Here is a 9,382-nt window from a genome sequence, read left to right as displayed (position 1 = left end):
TTCTATATTTTTTTAATATTTATTTCATTAATTTATGCCTCATCACTATAGTTTAAGTGTAGTTCCAAACATCCTGACTGTCCGAACAGACATTAGTCATCGGAACAGTAAAATGTACGGACTACCTACGGTGAGGGCGTTACATTATAATTTCTAAATTCACTTATATTTTTATTGTTCCACTGACCAGCCTCTAATGGAGATGTCAAATAAAACAACTTTATACTATTTTTAAATGGAATAGGTTATATCTCCAACAAAAATGTATATGAAGAGGGTTCTTTAAATACCCAACAAAGAAAACATAAGTTGTCTCAAAATTATGTTTCTTCTATATATCATCCATATAAATCCGTACTCTTATTAAACTTCCTTTTACCAAAGCTGCTGCTTTACTCAAAAATCAATGCTACACATGATAATATCATATTTTGTTGAATAAAAATTTAAAAAAAGAGTTGATCTTAATTTGCACCTAGCACAAGCCTTTTGGTCCCCTACTTGAGATAAGGTACTATCCCATGGTTTTTAAAAACAAATCAAATCAGGCATTTCTACCAATTAGAAACTGATGAATATATAGTGCTTTGTCATTTTTCATAGAATTCCAACGATAGTTTCCTATAAACCTTGAACAAAGTTTAAACATCTTCAAATCACATGCTAAGAGGACAAATCAAGTTCATCTTACTGTAGCAAAGACACCACCAAATCCTAAAGCATATACATTAATGATAGTTTATAGTGAGGAGAGATTAATATGCATTGATGCTGTTTTAACTTACCACCATACATGATGGAAATCAACAAGAACAATAAGATCCTAGGAATGTTCATGAGAGGATTCAAGATTCAATTGCACAAGATGCTCCAATCACAAGGACTAGAGTTAATAAGATGCAAGAATTGATTGAGGAAGCGGTTGCACAAGAAGCTAAATATAGAGATACAATCAATAAATTGGGGTTCCAAGAAGATAAAAAGTGGCTTAATTTGACCCAAGTTTGAGTAGGAGATGATCAAAAAAATATTTGGACAGAATTGATGGATTTTTATGCAAATTTAGTTTGTTTTCTTTTTTTTTAAAATTTAGGACAAGTCTGAATGATTTTATTTAATTATTTTTAGTCAAATATGTGTTTTGAGCCTTATTTATGTGTTTTTGGGCCTTAGGTAGGAGTGCAGCTTACTCCAGCTTTTTTATTAGTTTTTAGGGTTTTATCTTATTCTTTTTGGCTTAGAGAATTTGGGTTTCAGCAGTATATATAAGGTTAACTTAATACTTTTTGAGGGAAACATTACTTTTGATTAAATTAATACAAGAGAGGGATTTTTCATAAGTTCTTTGTTGAACTAAACTAAATTTTTCAATAGTGATTAATCTTGTAGGATTTAACAATCTTGATATTTTTTGTTCTTGTTTGATTATAAACTTTGGGTCAAAAATCTTTAATTCTATCTTTGAATTATCTTGATTTTCAATTCTATATAATTGATAGGTCAAAGTATTCTTTAGTGTTTGAACTTGAATTTGGCTTTCTTGGTATTATAAACCAAACCTGTTCGTGGGTTTCAAGGCATTGTTCTTGAGGTTCGCATCAAATTTACAAGGGGAGGTTCATGACTTGTTCACCTCGACCTCTCCCGAAGAACGTCAGAGAACCTTTGTACATGGCCCACCGACCCATATAGAGTGAGGCTCTAATACCAAATTTGAGAGAAGTATTGGTATGAGAGAAGTAGGGTAGAGGAAGGCAAGAGCTCAACACTAGCACCACCAGATTTTCTAATAACATAATTAGCAGATATTTTGAGCATACCTATAAAGACAGTATAAGCAAATGGCATATTGGAGATGCTTCTATTATGCTTCAAATCAGATATAGTGAGCAAGAAAATTTCCTAGTTCCAATAGACTGAAAGAGAATAATCAGTATTCTGGTACCATGTCTTCAAAGTACAAATCATGATGTATAGACGGATTTGTATCTTTCTCAATAATATCAGCATCAAATTCGTATAATCCAGAAACAAGATTCCCATACTGATCTTGTTGATGTATAAAAATTTCCATTTTGGAAAATATTTACCAAGCATTTGTCTCAAACTTCCATTTTGGCAGGCAGTTGGAAACATCCAAAGGCCCTGCAAAAAGACAGCTCAAAAGAGTAAAAAAAAAAAAAAAGGTAGAAAGAGAAGAACAAGAGGAAGACAACAATATAACTTCATGCTTTTAAAAAGACAAAACTTAAGATTATATGTTGGTTCATGTCAAGGAGAATCAACAGCAACATTTTCAACATGGGCTTGGGAGCTATTTTGCACCAGCAACACAATTTGGATACAAAGAAATACTAATGAGTTTTCTAGATTTTACCCTTCTCTTCCCTAATATAAATTATCCATTTCTCAATGAAATTTTCCATATAGAAACTGATGAGACAGATTCCATCTCGTGGCCTGGATCTTTCAACTTTTTGATCAAGTTAGTCCTAGACTTCACTTACAAATTTAAATTAATCCTATTTTAACAATTGTTGGTGTCACAGACTGGCTCCTTTCTGTGAAAAAAAAAATATCACAACAAGTGGTTACAACAATAGGTTATTTTTGTATAATGATTTTCTTGTTGGTGTCACGGACCTTGAGAATGTAGAAGAAACTAATCGAGAAGACCAACAGCCAAGAGCAAAGAACATGAACCTGCGAGCATGAAATCAAAGGCTCCAAATCCCAGGATGCTAAGAAATTGGAAGAGGAATCTATAAAGGGAAGAAAAAGACCACTATTGATGCAAAGCCCAAGGGCTCTAATTTTGTTTTTGGGTTTTTGATTTTGTGTTAAGGTTTTATTCTTCCACTTGAATCTTAATGTTTTGGTTTGGTGTTTTGATCCTGTGTTTGAATATGGCATTTTGATTTAGGGCGTGTTTTGTAATAAGGAAAATCGAAAGGAAAATAGTAGGGGAGGGAAAAATCTTAAAATAAGTAAAAAAATAATAAAAAATAAATTCCCTCATTTTGTAATAAAGAAAAAAAAAAGAAAAGAATTGTAAAATTATGTGGAAAAGAGTATAAAATAATTTTAATTTTTTTTGTTTTTCTCTTTGTTCTTTTTTCCCTCTAATAATTATTTTATAATATAATTTTATTTATTCAAAATGCACATGTTAGTAAAAATGTAAAAAATATTTTTTACATTTTCTAGCATTTAGAACACTAAAAAGAATTGGTCAACGAAAAATATATTCTTGAATAAAGGAAAATTAAGTCCTTTTTTATTGTTTAAACTTTGATAATCTTATTAAATTGTGAAAATACTTATAATATATGAAATAAACACATATCATTAATTTAACATTACAATCAAATAACGGAAAATATTTTCATGAAAAATATTTATGTAGAAAATATTTTCCATGAAAAATATTTTTAATATACAAGTTATTTTCCGTGAAACAAATGGAGCCTTAAACTTTTTTCTCATTTAAGCTTTGCACTTGAGACTCAAATTGAAATTCAACTATGTAGTTCACGATTATAAGCATATAATTATATAGTCGACTAATGAAATAAGTATGGCAGAGATTTTGGGGTTATATGAATATGGATTAAAACTCATGTATTTGAATTCATAAGTTGAGTCTTTTAATTTTTCTTCATTAGTATCAGAGCCCTAATATTTATTTCTTAGTATTTCATGTGTTTATAACATGCTTCTATGAGTTAGAATAAATTTATACAAGTTTTAGAATTGTATGGTTCAAGTTCTAGAATTTTTAAATCTAATCAAGAGGTATACTTTAGGCCTTTATATCTTCCAAAATGGTTTATATTTTTGTGCAATATTTGATACATACATTTTGCATAGTCATTTAGATTTAAATTCATAGCCATTTTACTTGATTATTAGTCACTTTTAGCTAATTTCATTAGTTATTTAGTTAGTTTTTCATAATTGCCAATTTTGGATTAATTTGTAATTTTTACTTTGTTTTGTAGGAAAAATGGTGTTTTTGAAGGACTAAAAAGAAATTTTACTTTTGAGGAATGATTTCTGCAGCCAAAGATGTCAAAAACAAGTTTCAAAGTTGAAGTATGCATTGGCCAAATTGCGCATAACTTGCCGCATAAGTTATGCAGTTCTGCATAAGGAGAAGAAACTGTCCCAAGCACTTGCCGAAATCTGCATAAGTTGCCGCATAACTTATGCAGATTCGTGCCTCCCTTATGCAACCTCACAGAATTGTGCATAACCTATGCAGTCTTGCACCTTGCTCATGCAGTTTCGCACAAAAGAGCCAGAAACCAGTCGAAAACTGCATAAGGGACTGCATAACTTATGCAGTCCCTCAAAGACTTCATTGATAAGCTGGCAGAAGATTTCCTTAGAAAATCACACCTCAAACACACCATTTTAGGGCTCCTTGTCAGAAAAAATTATAAATAGACCCTTATCCCATTTTAGAAAAAAAGGAGGAAAGAGAGGAAGAAAAGGAAAAGGAAGGGGGCAGCAGCTGAAGAGTCAAAAATCGTCTCTGTAACACCCTAGGCAAATCCCACATCGGCAAAACACGGGAGAGATGCTGGGTTTATAAATTGGTGGTTCGTAACCCCTAGTGACGCATTGTAAAACCGTGAGGGCTTCAGCCCAGAGCGGACAATATCACTAGTGGGCCGGGCCGTTACATTTGTGGTATTAGAGCCGCTCCGCGTGCAACCTTGAACGATGGTGGGGCAAACCTCAGCGAGGATGCTGAGTCCCATAAGGGGGTGGATTGTAACACCCTAGGCAAATCCCACATCGGCAAAACACGGGAGAGATGCTGGGTTTATAAGTTGGTGGTTCGTAACCCCTAGTGACGCGTTGTAAAACCGTGAGGGCTTCAGCCCAGAGCGGATAATATCACTAGTGGGCCTGGCTGTTACAATTTGGTATCAGAGCTGGACTCCCTCTAGTACGATGTGTGGTGCGAGGACGCACCAAGCAGAAGTTGGTGGGCTTGTCACGACCCAGGGATGGGGTTGGGACGTGCTTGTTCAACCAGCTACGCACTGGGGTGGAAACTTCGTGTCCCACATCGGAAACGGGAAGAAAAGATTTGGGCCATATATGTGGGAGCCTTCCTCACCTAGTCAGCGCTCTTTTGGGAATGAAACCTCCCAAGGGACAAATCCGTGAGGCCCATGGGCCAAAGCGGTCAATACTAACTGGAGAAGGATCGGGCTGTTACAGTCTCCCACACCATTTCCAACCAGATTTGGAGATTTCTTTCTTTTCTTGCATTTTTCCTACCTTTCTAGTATTGGGTTTCTTAGTTCTTAGCTTAGATTAAAGTTTTATTTCCATATTAACTCAGAATATCTTGTAAATATTATAGATAGTGAGTAGTTTTCATTAGATTCTGGAGTAAGGGATGTAATATTTTAGTTATTTTTGTGGATTTGAACTGGGTTAATCCCAATTTAATGAATTTATGAGGTTTAATCCATTTCTTGTGTGCTTATTCACATGCTTAATGAAGGGCCCCATTAAGTTATGTTCTTAATCTTTGGTTGAAACACCGAAAGGAGAAAACCAAGTGATAGTTAATCAAGAAATTGGACTTAATTAACTTAGATCTAGAAATAGACGAAGGGTTAAGAGGGTTTTAATAGATTGATTAAAGAACCTAATGGGTCTTGGTTAATTTTAACTCCACGAAAGTAGGATTAAGTTAATTAAGGCACTCTTTGTCTCACTCGAAAGAGTTTTCAAAGGATTTTAGAATTAATCTCCTTTAAACCCATAAATTTTATGGATTGGGCTAGCTAGGGAAAATCCCAAAATGACTTAAATATGAACCATTAACTCCAGAATCGTCTTTTATCAATTATTGCTTAGAATTTTACTTTTGAGTGTTTAGTTTAATCTCATTTTATTAATTTTCATTATTAATATTATCAATTTCTTTATTTTGCGAATTATTAAATTAGTCATTGTTTGAATTTAGTTTTGCATTTTCATACCTTATGCTTCAAATTCCTAAATTTCTTTTATTAATCTGATTAAAATACAATTTTAACATATTTTATTTTACATCAAAAATTCAATTGAAAACACAACTCTCCGTGGGAACGATATCTTTTTCTATACTACTTGAACGACCCGTGCACTTGCGGTTGGGACACATCAAGTTTTTGGCGCCGTTGCCGGGGAGTTGTTTGTTTAAGATTGAATTCTTGATTATTTTAGTTGTTTATAGTTTTATCTTTGTTATCTTTTCATTTTGTGTTTGTTTGTTCTTTTTAGGTACTCTTAATATTTTATGAGAAGAGCTAGAAGCACAAGTGACACATCCTTATTGTTTGATCCTGAAATTGAGAAATTTTGTAGAGCCAACAAGAAAGAAACCTGAAAAAGGAAAGAAGCCTTGAGAGGAACTGAAATTGAAGCAGACATGGCTGATGAAAGAATTAGAATTGGTGGTGGTAATGCTGGAAATGATCGAAACAATGAAAATGCAGCCCAAGGTAAAGAGGTTGTAAATGCTAATGTGCCTAGGGGAAGTATGATGGATCATGCTTTTCCTCATTTTGATGACTTGAGAGAAAGTATAGCTAGACCAAGAATTGATGCAAATAGCTACAAGATGGATTTTGGAGTTCTTCAAATGATTCAAAATTCCCAATTTGAGGGACATCCTTCTGAAAATCTACACACACATCTAAAGAAGTTTGCTATGATTTGTGATATACAAAAACAACCTGGAGTATCTGATGATGCAGCAACTTTGAAGTTATTCCCATTCTCTTTGAAAGATAGAGCATTGGATTGGCTTGATTCTTTACCTCACAACTCCATTACAAATTGGGAGCAGCTCACTGATGCATTTCTTGCACAATATTTTCCACCTGGAAAAACTCAAGAATTTAGGAATCAAATGACAGCTTTTAGACCAAGAGAAGATGAAACTCTCTATGAATCATGGATGAGATGGAAGGAATTAGAGAGACAATGCCCACATCATGCCATTCCAAAATGGATGATAAACCAGAATTTCTACACCAATGTTACTCCTGCAATTAGAGGGATTATTGATGCTCAAACAGGAGGAGAATTTATTATGAAGCATGAAGATGAAGCTTATGAGCTATTGGAGAAAATTGCAAAGAATACTCATCTTTGGAGTAGTCCAAGAGGACCAGCTCCAACTCAAAAGAGGCAAGCTGCTGGAATGTATGACCTTGATCCATTCAACATAATTAATGCAAAGTTTGATGCACTTACAAATGTCTTGGCTAAGAAGATGGAAGATTTAAGTATGTTGGTTAGTTCATCATCATCATCTGGAAGTTCACAACAAGTGGCTTATGTAAAGGGAACTACCAGCTGTGGAGTAGACTATGGAGAGCAAGCTGCATATGTTGGTAATTATGGAAACAAACAAATGGGGAATCCTTACTCTCAAACTTATTATCCAACTTGGAGGAATCATCTCAACTTTTCATGGGGAAATCAGCAAAGTCAAGTTCCAAATCAGAATTTTCAACCACAACAGCAACAAGGAATTCCATATCAGCAAAATAGGCAACCATTGCCTAATTTTCAGCAGAAAAATATGAATCCTCCACCAAAACAGCAAGAACAAAGTTCCACCACAGAAGCTTTATTACAACAGATTCTTGCTAACAAAACTAAGCATGATGAGGAGATGAGAGAGATGAAAGCAAGGCTAGAACAGATGCAAACACATAACAGAATGTTGGAAAATCAGATTGCACAACAAGCATCTTCCTCAGGTACTAAGTCTTTTGGAAAACTTCCAAGTCAACCAGAAAACCCAAGAGAGCAGTGTCAAGCTATTACTTTAAGAAGTGGGAAAGTTGTAAAAAATGAGAAAAGTGAAAATAGTGAGAAGAGAGAAAATAAGAAAGAAACTGATGAGAGTGAAAAACAAGAAAGTGAGAAAGAAAGTGCAGAAAAATGTAAAGAGAAAATTGAAGAGAAGGAAGAAAAGTATATACCTCCAGAGCCTTACAAGCCATAGCTTCCCTTTCCACAGAGATTTCAAAAAGCCAAGCTTGATAAGCAATTTGGAAAGTTCTTAGAGGTTTTGAAGAAGCTATACATAAATGTGCCTTTTATTGATGCTCTTTCACAAATGCCCTCTTATGCAAAATTCTTAAAAGAAATTCTCTCAAACAAGAGGAAACTTGAAGACCATGAAATTGTAGCTTTGACAAAAGAATGCAGTGCCATCCTCCAAAGGAAACTTCCTCCAAAGCTTAAGGACCCAGGCAGTTTTTCAATTCTATGCCACATTGGGGAATCATGTTTTGCAAAAGCTTTATGTGATTTAGGGGCTAATGTTAGCCTTATGCCCCTCTCCATTTATGAGAAGCTCAATATGGGAGATCTTAAGCCAACCCACATTTCTCTTCAGTTAGTTGACAGATCAATTAAGTATCCTGAAGGGATTTTGGAGAATGTGCCTCTGAAGGTTGGGAAGTTCTATATACCTATTGACTTTGTCATCTTGGACATGGAAGAGGATTCCTTGGGAAGACCCTTTCTAGCTACAGCAGGAGCATTGATTGATGTTAAGGGAGAAAAATTGACTCTTAGAGTTGGTGAAGATCAATTGGTTTTCAATATTAATAACACTATGAAGAAGCATCATTCTAAAGCTGATACTTGTTTGAGAATTGATATCATTGATGAGCTGGTTGAAGAACACTTCAGAAGGAGATATCCAGAAGATCCACTTGAAAATTGCTTTGTCACACCCTACCCCTCTGTAAGGCATAACATGATCCCGTAGTATACCTAATGGATTACCAACTCCGTCTACTGATAACCCATTAAATACACTACAAGGGATTTTAAAACAATTTTCGTGCAATTTAATTCATCGATTAAAATCTAGTGTTATAAAATTTTTTCAAAATTTTGGCAAAGTGCCGGCTGTATTTTGGATAAAACAGTTCTTCAGAAAACCTGTAAAAAGCACTTCAATCTTTATTTGCAAATCTCAACTCCAATATAATTCTCAACACAACATATCTCTCAACTCAAATCTGCAGTGATTTTTCAAAAACTGAGATACAAGAAATATAATACAAGACTATGCAAGTAAACGAAATCTCAAATTTACATTTACAATAATTTACATTTAATACATGCCAAAATATTTTACAAGAGTTTTTATACAACTGCTCAAATAATTTACATACATATTATTACATGCTTACATCAAAACCTATGTACATGGGTATATCTATGATATACCTGGAGCTGATCTGAATGTATCCTCAAAGCAACTTAATCACTGCTCTATGCTCTTCTTACCTGCGACAGCATACAAAGCTATCGCTGAGTGGTGAACTCAGTGGTGCACAAC

General features: G+C 34.2%; 1 non-coding gene across 1 annotated transcript; it reads right to left on the bottom strand.

The window, feature by feature from the left end:
* Positions 1 to 6,907: 6,907 nt before the first annotated feature.
* LOC131169472 (small nucleolar RNA R71) lies at positions 6,908 to 7,014 on the bottom strand. The gene has a single exon (XR_009140418.1). It is a non-coding gene; the product is annotated as a small nucleolar RNA R71 (small nucleolar RNA).
* Positions 7,015 to 9,382: the final 2,368 nt, after the last annotated feature.

The sequence above is a fragment of the Hevea brasiliensis genome, chromosome 1 (assembly GCF_030052815.1).
Source record: "Hevea brasiliensis isolate MT/VB/25A 57/8 chromosome 1, ASM3005281v1, whole genome shotgun sequence".
Taxonomy (NCBI): Eukaryota; Viridiplantae; Streptophyta; class Magnoliopsida; order Malpighiales; family Euphorbiaceae; genus Hevea; species Hevea brasiliensis.
The sequence above is the reverse complement of the archived record's forward strand: the minus strand, read 5'-3'. Positions and strand labels throughout refer to the sequence as shown.